Consider the following 17,907-nt stretch of genomic DNA (forward strand, 5'->3'; position numbering starts at 1 on the left):
GGGGAAAGACAGCTGGTCTGTGTTGACATTGATAGAGAGGAGGCTCTGAAACCCCCTGCAGGGGTTAAAGGTGAAGGAGGCCTCCCTCAAATGTACCGTCTGGTTTCTGTGAATTGGAAAGTAAAAAGGTAAGCAGGTAATCCTTTTCAGGACTCCCCCCCCCCAATTGCCCTTTAAGAAACTGGTGATGAATAGCATTTGAATTGTAAACTAAACAGCTGAAATTCAGAACTGGACAGAAAAGAAATCTCCAGTTCATGAGGGCCACTTATATAAAGATGTCATTTGATGGAGCACAGGGTACCAATTGCTCAGAGGCTCCAAATGATTTTCTGGTTCTGTTATTTCAACAGCTTCTCCTAAGTGTGGAGAGAGGGTCTGTTTTCATGTGGACGCCTTCTCTCTCTCTCTCTCTCTCTCTCTCTCTCTCTCTCTCTCTCTCTCTCTCCCCCCCCCCCACTTCCTGAGAAGGTATGGTGTGCTTTGTGAAGTGCGATGCAGAGCCTGAAATGACAGTTTTGTTTGGAATTCTAAGTCAGATCTTAACTTGCTACTTCAGAGCTCCTTAGAAGTGTTTAAGAATGGGGAAACAATTTGGTAACAAAGTAGCCATGACATCATGGTGGGAAGATGCCCGTTTTTGCCTGCACGGTTTTCAAGGTTGATACCTGGTTGTTCTTGTCATTTATCCCTCCTTCTGTCATTGTGTGTAGAAGAACATTCTCACTGGGACCTGGGGGGGGGAAAAATGGGAGAGACAGACTGTAAGATAAGACTTAAGAAGGGTCTCTTCTAACATTAAAAAAAGAGCTAAGAACTGGCATTTTGTAAGAATCAAAAGCCATAGCAAGAGATCCTGAACAATGCTGGTGAATTTCCCACCATCTCTTCTTTTCTCAGCCAAGGAAAAGTTAAGTGGCTTTTTATCTGCGGACTGGATTTAGCTGCAGATGGGGCGTGCTGAGAAAGTCGGGCGACACTGATGCACGCGCACACACCAGCCTGGACCTCGCCGCGCTGGCCGCTGTTAAAATGCTGTAGTGGAGCAACGGGGGCTGTTTCCTTTTTCTTTTTCCCACAAAAATGCACAAGGCTGTGGAGATGGAAACAGCTTTTGGATCTCTTGAGATGAAGTAAAAACACACAAACCCAGCAGTACCCTCCTGCGCTCCCGCCCACCCTGCCCATGTCAGTGGCTGGAAGAAGGAGGGCTTCCGTTGCTCATCTTTCTGCCATGGGTATTTCTCAAAACCTTTAGGGGTACTTAGTGGTTTTATAATTAAAAAAGAAAAATGTTAAAGGTTTTAACTCAATTGTTGGCCACGTATTCATTTAAATTGATATGAATTTATACCGATGTGAGGGTCGAATAGAAAACAAGTGCAGTGTCAACCCAGAGAGGCCTCTGGTACCCATCTAGAGCAACAGTACCCCGACTCCATACTTTTTGCATTATTGAGCCTTTCTGGGTTTTGGGTTTGTTTGCTTGATTTCCTGGCCTCGGGCTAGCATAGTACCTTCAGCAGAGTTGTTCTGGTAGTTTCTTCTGCTCTGGCTTTTATGTTCCTAAGGGGAAGTGTGGAGTTCTTACAAGTTAATTTTCAAGTGTGCTTGACTGCCTTCCTCCTGCTTCTTCCTAACATACCTCCAGGGAGGCTCACAGAAGCCCAGCAGCGCCTGGCTCTCCGGACTGTTCTTCCCAATTAGAGTTATTCTTGTGTTTTGGTTTTGTCAGTGTTGGTGCCGTTCGGTGGGCCAGGCCCTAAGAGTGTTTGGTGCTATTGAGTTATCACTTTTCAAATCAAGGTTTTGGGTGAAATGAGTATCTTCCAAAATACAACTCTATAAGTTGTCTTTTAACTAAAGGACATTATGCACATATTAGATGCATGTTAATGTTCCTTTACTAATATTAGCACAAATGGTTAGGGGAAAAAGTCTGGCTTTCAAAATTTTTGTTGTTGTTTAAAAAAAAAATTCCAAATGAATGAAGCCCGGTCATCAACCCATCTGCGCATGGTTTGTTCCAGTGGTGACAACTGGTGTCGCCTTGCAATACAGAAAACTCAGGTTTTCCTAGAGGGTTAATGCAGCATGTCATTTAAACAAAATATTAACTTGCTTGGTACCCTCTGTGAGCTGGCATGGTTGCTATGTAACAGAATCTAGAGAGTGACTGCTGAAAATCTGGGCTTTCGGCACTTCGCAGGATCTTCTTTCGGAATCTCTGTTGAAAGAACGCCTGGCAGCCGGCCCATCTCCCTCTCCCCGCTGCAACTGGGTTGGATAATCCCTAATGAGGACGCTGGCATACAGCGCCGGGGGCATCCGTGCAGGGTGGCACATTTCACAGCCCCGGAGGCCACCTCTTGGGTTGGAGGGGTCACAACTGCTTTTGACAGGTGGACAGAAGGAAGGCTTGGAAAAAAAACAGCCCAGCGTTTGTTCCAATTCATCTTGTCATGGGTAGCCAGAGAAAGGATTTGTTGAAAGTAACATTTCTAAGCTGTTTTCCTTAGCGGAACATCCCTGGGAAAATGTGTTTAAAATGCTTGCTGTTCTTTGAGGGGGAAACATAGTTTGTTTCTTTGAAAATGTTTTAGCTGATGAATGACTAATATTAGATTCAATTGGTTGCTTTGCTATGCATAGAATGAAGCAATTAAGCACCAGTAACACCCGATTCAAATAGGTATTAACTGTATATAACATAAAATGCTATGCCCAGTAGGATGTATGCATACTGCCATTAATTTATTGTTTTCTAAAGGAAATAATTGAATTTATATAGCAAGGGGGGGCGTGCCGAGAGCCTCTTTCTTTGGCGATGAGGATTTCCTGTCTACTGAGCTTATTCAAATGGGGAGGGGGAGAGGGTTGTTTTTCCTATACCTTTGTAAATTTCCATAACTATATGCAAATTTTATTTTTCTCCCCAGATGTTAAAATAGGCCATTACTTAAGGTCTGGCTGCTCTTATCTACCATCACTACAATGCCGGGGACTCTTTGGCGAAGTACAAATCCCCTCTGGAGTGACTTGAATGTGCTAGGAGTCTACCAAGATGCTAGACGCTGTTGCTTTGTAAAATAAGTTCTGTCCCTCGCTGTTCCCTTCCCAATTCATCCTGCCTCTGCTCTTGTTTGCCGGTTCTTCTTGGAGGGGGGCGATTTTCAGATGGCAGAGAGGTGGGACGAAACGTGACAGGGTCTCAGGGGCCCCCTCTGGCATTTGCTTGGGTCACAGAGCCCCAGCCCCACCCCCTGCCAGCCACACCTCTCGGTTTTCCAGGCAGGAAAATGGGCTGCAGATGTCTCTTCTTAACCTGGCAGGTCCTCGTGAGCGAGGGCTTCAAAGTTCTTCCTGAAACTCACTGTGCGTGGACACAGAGATCACTCACAGGTGGGTGCAGTGTGGTTGGAATCAGTTATCGATTGGCGATTATTCGCTATCTTCCCAGCGTCTATGGAGATGCCTTCAGAGGATCCCTGAAGTGAAGTTTCTGGTTCTGGTGGGTTTCGTGCTTCTGCCTTTGGTTTTCTGATTTTCTGCAGTTTTCTAGAACTTCTTTGCTGACCCCCAGAAGTCTTAGCTACTCTGCTTTGGGGACTTCCTGGATGCCAGTGAGTTGGCGGCTGTGGGCTTGGCAGGTGGGATCTGGAACTCCACCTGCTGACCCTGAGAGTCCCACGGAGCCCAGGAGGTCGGGCTTGGGGTCTTGGCTGCATTGACAGCATGCTGTCTGTCTGTCTGTCTGACTCACTGTCTCTGTGTAAATATGTATCCCTGGGTTTCAGAGCGGAGGAGAGTGAAATCAACACGGACCCTTTTCAGCCCCTTGCCAGGACTGGCCTGTGGGAACATCCGTCTGTGGCTTCACCCCCTCTCCCATGGGCCAGGCAAGAAGAGAGCCCTTCTGCCGGTTAAGCCCAGAAAAACGGGGTTTTAAGCCATCCTGCAAACGTGAATGAGACCGTACCGCGTGGGCTGAACATTAGGACAGGTGACACTCGCCGTGACAGGGGTGTGGCCAACCGCGGTCCTTGTGCTCTGAAGGGCGACAGAGCAGATTCTAGCAGAATCACTGAAGAAGAGACGGCTTCCCGAGGCCAACAGGGTGGCCCTCCACGTTGGCGTGTCGTCGTGGAGAAGGTGGCGGAAGACAGGAAGGGATGGCGGTGGAGCAGACCTGCCCGTTGGGTGCAGCCTCGGTTCTGAGTGGCAGGTGAGGCCGTGCACTGCAGCGGCCCTCCCTCCTGCCTCCCTCCTGGAACCTGAGCTGCTGCAAACAGGAAGAAGCCGGGCATGGTTTGGTGATCACGTTTGGCGGGGACCAGTGTGGGAGTGGGTGCTTCCACATGGCGGGAAGCGTTGGTTCCCAATCTACTCCCGTGTCTTGGTTGACAAGGCTCTTCTTGCCAGACCTTTGGGTCAGACTTCGGAAAGGCCCCACCCCTTCACTTTCTGATGCATGGGGGTCCTCACCCTGGAGCTGGGAACGAGCAGTTCTGTGAGCAAGCAGCCCCCAGGCCTCTGCTCCCCTCTGGGATAGGAGCAGGCTGGAGGAGGGAGAGAAGTCGGGGAGACCAGGTGCCCCCCGACCCCCAGCTGATACCGCCTCTTCCCTCTCATCAGAGCGAGCGCTCAGGACCTCTGTGGGGCATGCGGAGGCCTTCCATTCCCAGGATTGGCTCAGCTCCGTCGACTGTTTGAAGTACTCGGAGGCATTAACAGAAAGCTCACTTTAAAAGGAAGTGGGGCCGAGCTAACGCACGCCAACCACCTCTGGCGCTTCCTCACTGTTCTCAGAGCTCACCTCCTGGGTGCCTGGTGAGACCCGGGTGTTCCTTGAAACCCTCGTTTCTTCTTTTAGTCAAAGCGAATCATTCAACGTAGCGGTGAATGAAAACTTATTTCAATGTTTCTGCCAAACTCCAGTGAAAAATAACCAGCGCCTACAACACTTCAGGTACTACAGCAAGTGCGTAAGGGACCTTATCACATCCGGGGCCCAGTGAGGTGACAGCTCTTATCTCAGGTTTTCACAAGAGGGAACTGGGTCTCAGAGAGGTTAGGTCCCTGGTCTGACTTAGTAAGGACCGTGACGGGCGATGGCAGCAGCACAAGTTGACATGGCGCTTCCTCTGGGCCAGGTACTGTGCCGGGTGCTCTTCTGTGATCCGTCAGGCACCGTTCTTATACCCATTTCACAGGTGAGAACACTGAGGCAGAGAGGGGATGCCAAGAGCGTACAGCCATCCTGTGACCGTGCTCTCACTCTTGCCACTTGGGTAAGAGCTCAGAATCATTCTGCCGCCACATCATTGGAGCCAGGAATTCAAACCCACTGGGTCTCTCTGCTGTTGAGACCTGTCTGTGCGTCCTACCCTGGTCTCCTGGGTCAGAAATGTCCTTGGAGCTCCCTGCTCGTCCGTCTCCCTCCTGAAGGACGTCTCCCCAGCTGGGTGGTAGTTTCCGGGCCCTAGGTAGAGGGTGGAATGAGGAGGAGGTGGCTGGATCCCGTTTGCAAGGTCAGCAACCCAGAGTCACTTGTCACCAATGAAAGGAATCATTTCGATCCTGGACCCTGAGCCTCATGTTTCCTGGACTTGACGTGCTTCCTTCTCTTGGAAGGAGGGTTCCAGGCCAATCTGGAGTCTCCTGCCCCATGTCCCTTTCTTTCCCAGCCTCTCTCTCTCTGACCTCAGGAGCTTCCAGGGGGCCCAAGATCACGCCCAGGAGAGATCCTTTACGCCAGGGTTCCTCAGCCTCACTGCACCCACATGTGGGGCAGGGGTAGCTCTTTGCTGCGGGGCTGAACTGTGTGTCGTAGGACAATGAGCAGCTTACCTGTCCCCTACCCACTGGGTGACATAGAACCCTCCATACCTCAGAAGTTGCCAAATGTTCTCTTGGGACCGAATTTATACCCACTTGCAATTTTTTTTTTTTTTTTAGTGGTGTGGCATTAGGGGGGACCTCAGGCGGGAGAATGATGGCCCCGAGAGGGCAGGGAGTTTTTGTCTGTTGCCAACGGTGCCTGGCATGTATGGAAACTCAGGGGGTACTTGTTGCAGGAGTGGGCAGACAGAGGAGTACTGAGTAAGAGTTTGGTCCGCTTATCACATTACGTATGTTACAGGGAGGACCGTTAATTCAACGTTAGATGACTTTAGTTGAGTGCATACATTTCCTAGACCGAGCGCTGTTCCAAATCCTTTGCCCACAATACCTAAGTTGATCCTTTAAACCACCCGCTGGGGCTTATCATTTTACAGATGAGGAAACTGAGGCACAGGAAGGGTGCAGGACTTGCTCAGGGCCACTGAACTACCCAGTGGCAGAGCCAGGATGCAAACTCAGGTGAACAGGACTCCGGAGACTGCTCTTCTCCTCGTCGCTCTGGTGCCTGGGAACGTTTCCGTCACTCTCCAGGAAACCGTCATTGTTGGAATGCCGACACCGTGATGATGAGGCTGTGCCCAGTGGCACCAACGCGCTCAGCGCCAGGCATCAGACCTCCGATATACAAAGACGTCCTGTCGCCAGTGGAGAATCTGTAGCTGGGAAGGGCTGTGCCCGACTGGAGGGCAAAGAGGGCAGAGTGTGGAATCAGGTTCAAACGTGAGACCCTCCCTCTGCCTCCCCTGGGGCCTAAGCTGGAGTTGCTACAGGACCTGACCCCCCCTTTCCTCCTTTGGGGTAAAGGGAGCTGCGGGCACCTCTCAGCAGGGCTCTGGTTCATCCTTGGACCAGGGGTGTTCCAGGATAGAGTGGGCAGCTGGAGAGGCCGTGGGCTGATCAGAGGGCAGAGTAGCCGTGACAGCCTGCATTTGTGACCTCTCTGCGGCTTCCCAGGCCCCACCCAGAAGGCTTTCTGAGCATTTGGGGGGAGGTCCCCTCACCACCTGCCCTCCCCAGACGACGAAACCGAGGTTTGGAAAGCTGAAGGGGCTTTTCCAAGTTCCCCAAGCGTCAGAGGATGAGTGGGAGAGCAAGGGGTCAAACCCAAGTTCTCCTAACCTTAGAGTCGTCACAAGGACAAGAACACCCAGATGTCACAGCCAGGCAGCCCCAAGGCATGCCAACAGCGGGCGGGGGGGGGTCTCCCTTCTGTGCACTGCTCCCACCTCCTCCTCTTCTTCCTCTTTTCCGTCTCCATCTATCTTGCGAGATTTGGCCGGAGGTCCCGCCCGAGAGCACAGATTTCATAAGATAGGGACGGAGTTATCTTGAGCTTGCTGAGGTCCCCAAGGTGTGACCGGCTCGGAAACATGATCACTTTCTCTAATAAAGGTCTAGACAGGTGTAATGAGAAAATAGACCAGGAGGTGACCGATCCAGGGCCTCTCTGATGTGCATGACAGTGACGACACATGATAAAAGCCAGGGGGAGGGAGATGTTGATTCCACCTCTGAAGGTCAAAGCCGAGCATGACAGATTGTCCAGTTAGACCACTTTTGGGGTAGGTTGGGATTGGATCCTGTTGAGGACAGCCTCTAGCTGGGACCTTCTCACCCAGAGAAAGGGAACATCTTAAGGAGAAGGAAGATGTGAATGATAGAGGGCTTACGGCTCGAATAATAGCTTTAAAAAAAAAAATGTTCTATCTCTTTTTCAAGAGAACAAGAAAAAAAAATGTGAATCCAGAGCAGGCAAACCCACATCTTTTAAAATAACCTCCCTTTGTATTTTGGCTAGGACTGGGCCTTCGTGTCATCTCAACAAATGGATTCATTCATTTTACTTATTAACTTAAACTTTTTTTTTTTTTTAAGCCATTGAACAAGGTGCGTTTGCTTTAGTTCAGTAAACTCGGAACGCGGTGGGACGGATGCCACCTTTTTCTCTTTTTTTTCCTCTTCTCCATTTTTGTCATTCAAAATTCCGCACTCGCTGGCCCTGGACGCAGCGAGGTATGAGATTTTGAAATCTGGCGCTGACCCTGGAGGGTGCCACCGTGGGTCCCCCAGGGTAATAGATGATGACAGGGACTGACCGGGGATGGCGGGTGTATTGATTGTCGTAATCAATGTGCTCATCCCGTGCATGGCTCTTCCTATTCCTATGTGAAAGCAAGAAAAAAAAAAAAAAGGAAATATTTGACCCGTCTTTAGCTCTGGGAGTTCAGAGGAAGTGGGCGCTTCTCAGCTCAGGGCTCAGAGGTGCAGCCCGGAGCTGACTGGCCCGGGGGGTGCTGGGCTGGCTGTCCACCAGGGTCCCCTCCCTTTCTGCAGCCCCACAGGAGGAGGATGGCCCCACAGCTGAGGCTGGGGGAGGTGCGGCCTTGCCTCAGCCACTCCCTCTTGGCCATGGACCACTGTGTCCGCTGAAGCCTGTACGGTAACGCTGTCACCTCCTGACTGGGCCCTCCCTCAGAGCCCCTGTCCATGCCCGTGGCAGAGCAGAGTCCTTGCAGTCCCTTGAGCTGTCTTCCGACAGCCTGGATTCTCGGCACTTGAGCTCAGAGACCCCTCCTCCAGCCTCCTCCTGGAGCAGATGGGGATCTGGAGACGAGCAGCGTGCCCCGTGGGAACATGGGTTTGTCACTGATGTGGTTTCCAAGGAGAACTTTTTGCTCCCCATACCACCCCAATTCAGGGGTTTGGAGTCTGGGGAGCATCCCATGGGGAGACCTGTGGTCCCAGCATGTGACACATGTCCTCTCTCGTTCGGGGCAGGATGTAACTATCACTGTCCCTTCCGAGAGACCCCATGAAGAGCAGGGGCTGTGGGCTAAGGTGCATCTCGCGCGTGTGGGTGGGAATTCTGCCCCCCCGACCCCGCCCGATAGTTGGCGAGGTAGGCGCTCTCGCTCTGCCGTGGCCACAGCTGCCTGGGCAAAGGTGCACCTCCTGCTGCTTCAAGTTCATGCCCACATCTTGGACTCAGGTGGTGGAATTTCATCCAAAGGTCAAAAATGTGGCAGAAAATCTGGGAAGATCCACACGAATGTTCTGCTGTGCCTTGTAGAGGAAGGGAGGGGAGGGTCAGCCCAGCGGCTCGGCCGTGCAGCGGGTGACCGACTCGGGGACATGACTCCTCGGCTGCTAGGAGGACAGCGGGGGTCTCAATGGGAGACGGAATCTTGGCTTCCAAACCAAGCAAAATGGAAATAATACACGTTTGAACTCTGTTTGAAGATCTATTTACAATGGATTCTAGAGAAGTCGAAAGTATTTTTAAAGATCAAAATGTTCTGGGGCTCTCGAGTTGGAGGTGTGCATTAGCACAAAGCGGGTGGCATTCCCCACGGCTAACGGCTCCTGGCGTTCCGTGCGTAGATGAAAGAGCGTCTTGATGCCGTTTGGAGTTTACTCCGGTGTTTTATGGTGGCTCCGATGGCGGAGCCAACATAGAAGCCGGCGAAGATTTTCTCTAAAGGGACGTAAGTATTTTGGGCATTGAGGGGGCCGTCGGGGTCTCTGTGGCAACTCCTCTGATCTGCTGCTGCTGTCCACTCTGGGTGAACGAGGGGACGGGCTGCGTCCCCGTAAAACCTTATTACAAAACCAGGTGGCTACCCCCTGGGGCTCACAGCTCTCTTCCATTCACCTTCTGACTCAGCGTGGCATCCAGGAGGAGCTTAATAAATGGTGATTCGATGAGTATGCGAGTGAACTAGACGTGAGCATTAAAGGAGCAGACACAAGCCGCTAACTACCAGGGAGGGGACCAGAGAAGGACGGGGACATTTGTTGGCAGCTCTGGCAACTCAGGCCCCAACACTGACCTGCAGAGAACAGGACACAGTCATTGTCATAGTGACCACAGTGACGTGGGGCGAAACTAGCTTCCAGCCTCAGTTTCCTTGTTTATGAAACAAGGAGGTCACCTTCACGGTAACGCGGCAGGTGTACGTGGGCCTAAGCGGGGAGCTGGGCCTGATTCCGCCTGGCCATGTGCACGGTCACCCCAGCTCGGACCCCCCTCCTCCGTAACACGAGGCGGATAGACCACTGTTCTCGGCAGCTTTCCCACTGCCGTGACCAGAAGACCTGACAAGAACAGTTTCAAGGAAGAGGTCCACGTTTCCGAGGTCTGCGTCCATGTTCAGCGGCTCCACTGCTCTGGGCCCAGGTGAGGCAGCGCATCGTGGTGGAGGAGGTGGAGAGTAAAGCAGCTCATGACGTGACCACGAGGGAGCAGAGGGCTCAGCTCAGCTCTCCAGGGACAGACTATGAGCCCCAAGGCACACCCTCAGGGACCCACCTCCTGAGCCACACCTACCTGCCTGCAGTCACCACCCGGTTAGTCCCCGTGGGGGGAGTCGTGCACTGATTAGGTGGAGGCTCTCGTCACCCGGTCGCTTCACCGTGAACGTTCTTGCACTGTCTTTTGGGGGACACCTCAGACCTAGCCCATAACAGCCGCCATGGTGGGTGCTGTGGTGGCCCAACACAGGGTTTCTTCATTTTGGCTCCCCAACATTCTGAGCCCAATGATTCCTTGTGGTGGGCATTGTCCTGGGCTTGTGGGACACTCAGCTGTGCTGTGGTCTCTACCCACTAGATACTGGTAGCACCCGCATAGTGTGCACCCAAATAAGTCTTCAGACATTGCCAAATGGGGACAGAAGCGCCCCTGGGCTGGGCCCTCCAGTTTATGGAACAGCACGCCGTGTGGTGTGCCCGACACCGAGTCCGGCAGACGTGGAGAGTTCTCATTCAGAGAACTCTTCGTTATTAATCGAGCGCGGAAGCCTCTCCCCTTTGTGTGGATTCTCTCTTTCCCAGCCGATTTCTGTCTCTCAGAGGCAATGTGGATTATTTTTGTTCCATAATGCAGGTTCTTGTCATGACATTTCTGTGTGGCTTAGAGGCCGGGTTCCTGGGAGGTGCCAAGTTTCCCCAGGTGTCCTGTGACGGTGCCTCCCTTTCAGTACACATGAACCCCAGACTCATTTGTGAGGTTGTGATCTGAGTCCATAGACAGTTTGTGTAGGAAATCATGCAGAAGTCCTGGGCGAGGGCCAACAGGAGGTTCAAGGACTGAGTCCCAGAGGCCAGCAAGCTGAAGCAGAAGACCGTACCCAGAGAAAACACTGTGTGTGTCACAAACCGGTTCCCACAAAATGACCGCTTGCCTCGTGAGTGAGCAGGCGGTTTCCACCTTAGCCAGGGGCCAGTTTTCACTGGTCTAAACCGTGGCCCAGGTGGCTTTTCCATCTTGATTTAATGTCTCTGCCCACCGGAACAGTGAGCCCGTTTTTAATGAAGAGACAGAGAGGGAGAGAGGGAGAGAGAGTGAATTCCTATTAGCGGTTGTGTTTTTCCAATCTGTTTGAGAAAATACATAAATGCAAACGATCACAAAGCCTCCAGCAGCCTTGTCAAGTGGATGCTACCTCTGCATTTGCACACATTTGAAAAATAATGGCACATACTTGCAAGAAAAATGATTTTTTTTCTGTGCACAGGCAGCACCCCGGAGATTCCGGACTTCCCGTGGATCTCTCCGGTCACCCAGAGTCTCTGTGGCCCTCAGGTGGGGCACCGCTGCTACTGGATGTGTCTAGACAGGTGGGCTCAGCCCCATTCTGTGCATGGCTGCATGAGGCCACCAGCAAATTGGGTGCTTGATTAAACACCTTGGAAAACTGTGGCCACTGGCCCTGGTCCCTGCATCTCTCCCCCGGATAGTCAGGGATTCATTCCTCTGTGTCTTGAACTCATCTCTGCCTCACTGTGACAGAATCAGATTTGTCTGTCGCCTGGGCCCATGGCTTCAGAGAAAACTCTGCAAAAATTTCTGCAGAGTGACTTGCTGGTGTGGGTACCAGAAAAACGCCAGTTATCGTCAGAACCACGGGACCGGCCCCAAACTAGATTTCGGGCAATTTGATTTGATTGGCCAACTGCCACCCCTAACTAGCGTCATCCTGCCCCATCTCCAGCTATGCCCTAAAACCCCTCAAGCATGTGATCCATCATATCATTTTCTCATTTACGCCAGCGCTGGATAGTGGCCTAATCTCTCCAGCGGCATTCAGATTGATGGGAGACGGTGGCGTTGGCAAAACCTTTTCACGGTTCCGCTGCAAACACCCCAAGCTGGTCCGCACATTCATACAATCATAAACCTTCCTTTTAACAGTGGTTTATGACCTGCAATTAAAAATCACCTGGACGAGCCTGGTCAAGGGTTCTCATCTCTCCACTTCTGTGTCGGGTTCATCTTTAGCTGGCCGCTGAGCAGGACATCCAGGAGCCTTAGAGAGAGGCAGGTTCCACGCACAGATGGCAAACTCGGCTAAGGATGGAGCCGAGCAGCAGGACACAGTCGTGCCAAGGCCAGAGGTGGCCCGGATGACCACCTGCCTGGCCCGTTGGCAAAGCAACTCCTGCACTGGCATTAGATGTTTTTTTTGGGGGGGGGGGAAATTTGTGCAAAACCAAATGTGGTCTGCCTGGGAGGAGTCTTTCCTTCAATGCGTTTTGGGCATGAGATTGTCCCTCAAAGACAATGAAAAGTTTCGCAGTCATCATGAAGGTGCGGCCTGGACAGATGTTAGGAAACAGTAACTCCTAGGAAAGAACGCCCCGGTTTTTCTGCTAAGGGCTTCTTGGAACAAACTAAGATGCTCACTTAGGGAACACTGAAAGTGGAGGACAGGACCCTGAGGAGCCCTCTACCTGGTGAATGTCCCGTCTCTTAACACTTCTTAGCTGGGTGAGGTGGGCATCTGCTTTACCAGAAGAGGCCACAGTTCCCTCACGGGGACAACGCCGGTCCTGAGTCGCTAGTGCTGCCCTAAGGTTGAATTAGAGGGCTGTCATGTGCTGAGCACGATATCTGGCACGCGCTGAGTTCCCTGTAGATGTCGTTAATAAATGTCCCTGAGTGTGTGGCATCCCCGCGGGCACCGGGGAAAGGGGAGACTGAGTTCACTCTTTGATTTATTCAATTAACTTTCACGATGCACGTTCTGATTGACAGGGTCCACCATGGGCCCTAGAGACAGCCAGAAAAATAAGGTGTCCACTACCTGCTGGAAACCAGAGAAGGCAAGATCCCAGCTGAGGAATCAAGAGATTCAAATTCAAGCCCTGAGTCCCCAACCGAGTCACTGGGAAGGAGCAAGAGGGAACTTCTCACTTCCGTGGTGGCTCCTATGCCAACTGTATGACCAAAGTGTGGGGCATGCCACCCCCACCCTCTGTGATTGTAGAGGCACCCAGGTAGCCCCGGAGCGCGTGGCAGAACGAGCACATTGGGTAAGACCACTCTCTGTGTCTGGATGGATTTCTGCACTTGTGACTCTTAACCATATCAGTGAACTCATGGGTTCCACCTTAAAAAGGACCTTAAGGTAGACTGGTGGTGTCGCCAGGGGAAGAGCGTCTTCCCCCATCAGCAGAATGATGGAAATGTGTCACTCTGCCAGGGACATGTGCAGGACAGAGACCTGAACACCAGGGCGGCAGAGATGGTAGCCCCAGAACGGAGCTGCCACGAGGGTTAAGGAGCCCCACGGTGTGAACCTGCACATTTCAATGCAGGCGGGACCCACTTGTCCCGCAGAGGAGGGGCTCTGAGACCAGCCCTTGCCTCCTGGGCTGTGCAGTTGGAGGAACGGAGGCCACAGAGCTTCATGATGGACCCCGGGCTAGAGTGGCACCCATTGGCCTCCTGGCCCAGCTCAGGCGTCCACACAGATGCACCAAGCTGTGCTGGAGAAACTTCGTCCCTCTGCGTCCTCAGGAGCGAACATTCTTAGACAGGTGGAAACAGGAGCCCTCGGTACGGGGCTCATGGCTTGGTTTGGCTTTCTAGGGAGCAGAAAAGTGTGTGATTTAGGAAAAAAAAAAAAAAAAGGAAGCCCAAGCCAGATGCCCAAATTAAAACACTAAATTTTCCTGGAGTTTATGGGCTTGGAGCAATGTAAATAAAGGTGAGGGCCGGGCTCCTCGGCCCATAAATCAGCGGCAGCCGGAGGCTCGCTCCCCCGGCTCGGTTAGGCATTTCGACCCATCACCCACACATCTTGGCATCTCGGAGAGACAAGGGGGAGGGTTCCATTTGTCATCCTGATTGTCCTCCCTGGGGTTTCTTGGAGCTGCGGACTCAGGGTTGTCTTTTGCATGAAATATGCAGCTCAGGGATGGAACCAGGACATTGCAGTGCAGGCGGGACCCACTTGGGAAGGCTGGCTCTCTGCCCCCGCGGCCTCATTTGCATTTAGTTTGCTCCTGACCATTTGTAATATGGCAGCGGTGGGTGTCCATCAAAGACCTCTTCCCTCTTCAGCCTGCTCCTGGGGGCCCGTCCGGGCAGCCTCTCCCGACCCCAGGGGACAAGGCGGCTCACTCCTGGGGTCATTCAGAAGGTGTTCTAGCCAGTGTCTGTTTGGTCTGGAAGCCACCAGCCTTGGCGGTGTGACTCTGCTGTCAGCACCGGCCCCTGCACCTCCTAGTGTGCAGCTTGCTGGGTCCCTCACAGATGTCTCCTCATCTGCACGAGGCAGCTGTTACACACACAGTCCGTACCCTGCGTGAGTCCCTGTGAGTCCCCGTGCCTGGCACCCTACACTAAGGGGACAACTCGTGTCCTCTGTGCCTATGAAGCTGTATGAACGCTGTGGCCCACCGTGGCCCGCGGAAGACCTCTGATGCCAAAGCAGGGCTGTGCTCGGGAGTGGGAACAAAGCCACTTAAGGAGCTGGTCGTGGAAGCTGGAATCCTGGTTTTCAAGTAAAGATCCCCGCGTGTGTGGAGCCTTAATTTCCTCATTTATCTTGCGGTTTGATCTATGGGGTTTCCCATTTGGCAGCAGCCGAGGGGGCTCCCTGGGTACCCGCTGCCGTGTGCGCTCCCCTTGGACACGCCCAGCCAACGTCCTGTCTCCGACAGCTCCACGTGACCCTCCCTGGGAGGGGGCGCCCCGCGGACTGCCCACAGACCCTCAGTTAATTTCTGGATTCCTCCTTTTCTCCATTGTTTAGGACTCGCCTGCTGCTGTTTCGAGCTCTCGTCATTAAGCTAGGGAGGCCCCCAGTGCCTGCAGGTGGCAGGGAGCACAGAGCTCGGTTCTCTTCTGCTGGTCAGTTCTGTTTGGGCACCTGTGAGGTGGGTCCCTGGAAACACACTGGTTTGTGGCCCTGCGGCGTCCTAGTGGTGAGAGTCAGGATCCATCTAGGAAGGCCCAACCCTCTTGGTGCTCGCGGGGTGGGGACTGTCCCTTGGCTGTTGGAGTCCCCATTTTCCCATCAGTGAACGGAGGAGGGTGGAGTAGACAGACCCCACCTTCACTGTACACGTGTTCCTCGGGCACCCACTCGGCAGGGGCTGTGCTATGGACCTCATGAAGGCCTGGTGGAGGGAGGCTGGTGGCAATGATGGGGACAGTCCTGGCACCGACCCTTGTGAAGTGCCCAGCAGGGACAAGGCTCTGTTCTAAAAGCCGTCTGCCTATTTCTGTATTTAATCTCACATCGACCTCTATTAGCAGCCTGATTTTGACAGGGGAGGCAACTGAGGCACAAGGTGGCAAAGTCATTTATCTGTGGTCACACAGTGTTAGAGTTGACATTGGAGCTCTGGCCTGTCACCTTAGAGTTTATATTTTTAGCCAGCATGTGCTGTTGTCTCCCATCAAAGCATAGAATTACGATGGGTCGTGATGAGGGTAGCGCGAATGGAACGTGCGAGGCACATGGCAGCGTAGAAGTGACCACAGGGGACATTTTGCTCAGGCAGAGTTGAAGGTGAGGGGCTCAGTGACAGTCCCCAAAGGAGGCTTTCCTTAAGTCAAGTCTTGAAGGGCCAGGGCGCCTGCCGGAGGTGCAGGAGGACCTTTGGCAGGATCCAGCATGCCATCTGCCCCGTGCCCTGCAGGCGCACAGACCCAGGGGGTGACCGCGTGGCTTGTGGGGAGGAGAGCCAGTGTTGGGGTCTGGCTTGAGGCTGGTGTGATGAAGGATGACTGGGAGCTGATGAGCGAGAGAGGTGGAGAGCGCAGGGCAGGTCTGGACTCGGAAGGTGCCGGGAGCCAAGGTGCGGAATCCAGCTTCCCCCAGGCACGATGATAGGACGTGGAGTGGGTCCATCTTACCACTGAACCATTTTTAAGTGTCCAGATCAGTGCCTTGAATAAAGTATACAACCATCACCTCGGTCGAGTTCCAGAACTTTTTAAAAGCTCTGGAAGCAGGAAGCAGCAGCTCCCCACTCCCGCTCCCGGCCTCCGGCACCCACCGTCGCTGAACCTGTTTGAGGCTCTGAAAAATCCCATTTGAAATCAAAGTGACCTTCCCTCAGGTGTAAAGGGGACTGATGGGAGCACTGGGGAGGCGTGGAGGACGGCTAGGTGACCCAGCTCAGGTGAGGCCTGGAGAGCGGGGGCCAGCGATGGCCAGCACCCCTCGAGTGCTGGCCGTGACCGCGGCCATAATGACCACCTCTGGTCTTACTGCACCTTCTCCGCTGCCCTGCTTTCTAGGCAGCAGGAAGCTGGGACAGGTCTCAGGACCTTAGGTCTCTGCCAGTCCTTTGGGGAGCCCTGCTGGGTAGACGCTGGGCACAGGTTGCCCACAGGAGAGTGGTGACATCGTAGCTGTGAAATGTTCGTCTTACTTCCAACCATACCAACAGCTGGTTTAGGAGATGGGCAATGGTTAGACCCGGATCCTGCTCTTATAATCTAGGACTTGGAGCAACAAATAGTGGCAAGTGGCTTTGGAGACGGTGGCCTAGGATCGAGTCCTCTCTGCTGCCGACTTCTGCCCTGGGCAAGCTGTTTAACCTCCCCCGGCCTCAGTTTCCCCATCCACAAAATGGCTCAATAGAGCAGAGTGTAGCTCATTTTGAAGCTTGAATCAGGGGGTGGGAACAGTACCTGGTGTCTAGTGGGCGCTCACCTGGCCGTATTTATTTGTTCCTAGGGGAGAGACACGCACCCATAAATTATGTACTACAAGTCGGAAAGAAAACTTCTGAGGGACCGTGAGAGAATGGACTGTGGCCATGTGATTGGGACCTGGTGGAGAAATAGTGACACCAGCAGTGGCTTTCAGTTGCTCACTGTGTGCCAAGAATAGGGCCAGAGGGCACCTTCCACTTTGATCGTCTTTGACTCCGTCGTGTGGTTCTCGGTTGGGGCGTGTTCTGGTTTTAGAACTTCTCGGCCACCCTGTGAGGTACCGCGTGGTCCTATGTGACCTCCAGGCTGAGAGGGAGCAAGGTGCCCGATGTCACCCAGCATAAGTGGTGTGGAAGGGAATTGAACTCGAGTCCACCTGCCCCCAGCGACCGACCCTGCCGCAGGTCACTTGAAAGTGGACATCAATTCCAGGGCACCGTCCACGCCGACGGGAAGGCGCTTCAGTGCAGGTCCCCACACGGCGGTTCCCTTACGGTGGGGAATTTAAATTGAAAGGGAGTTCTCATTCTGTGAGTTCAAAGCGCCACAGATTTAAAAGAAACCGACCAAGAAGGGTGCGGGGTGACGGGAGCCAGCTGCCACGTCACAGCAGGCGAGAGGCTTTCAAATAACAGCCGTGGGTGCACGCCCCAGCCCTGCCCCTCAGTAGCTGTTGGTGACCTTGAGCAAAGTACTCAGCCTCCGCCGGAGACTGAGTCTCATCATCTATAAGACGGAAATGAGGACGAGTGAGACATCTTGGGGCACTTTGAGGATGCTGAGAGGTGACGCAGGAGGCGGCTGGTCAGCAGAGGGACTTGGACACTCTGGGCTTTGATGGGATTTTCTTTGTCACTGCCACCAACATGCCAAGTTGTGGACACTGGTGCTTCGTCACCTCTGCTTGTCCTGGAAATTGAGGCATCAGGTCAGGAAGGAACTTCTTACTGGCCCCAAGGAGGACCACAGAAGAGGTGGACAGCTCCAAGGGGGACATTGTCCTAGAGCCTCCAGGTCCCGGGGGAGCTGCCAGGAGACACTTGCTA

The 17,907-nt window shown here is 53.2% G+C and overlaps 1 protein-coding gene across 2 annotated transcripts in view; it reads left to right on the plus strand.

The window, feature by feature from the left end:
* Kazn (kazrin, periplakin interacting protein) overlaps positions 1–17,907 on the plus strand; it is an 892,501-nt gene that overhangs the window by 572,170 nt on the left and 302,424 nt on the right. The gene's annotated exons all lie outside the window — the stretch shown is intronic.

Source organism: Ictidomys tridecemlineatus, chromosome 11 (genome assembly GCF_052094955.1).
Source record: "Ictidomys tridecemlineatus isolate mIctTri1 chromosome 11, mIctTri1.hap1, whole genome shotgun sequence".
NCBI lineage: Eukaryota > Metazoa > Chordata > Mammalia > Rodentia > Sciuridae > Ictidomys > Ictidomys tridecemlineatus.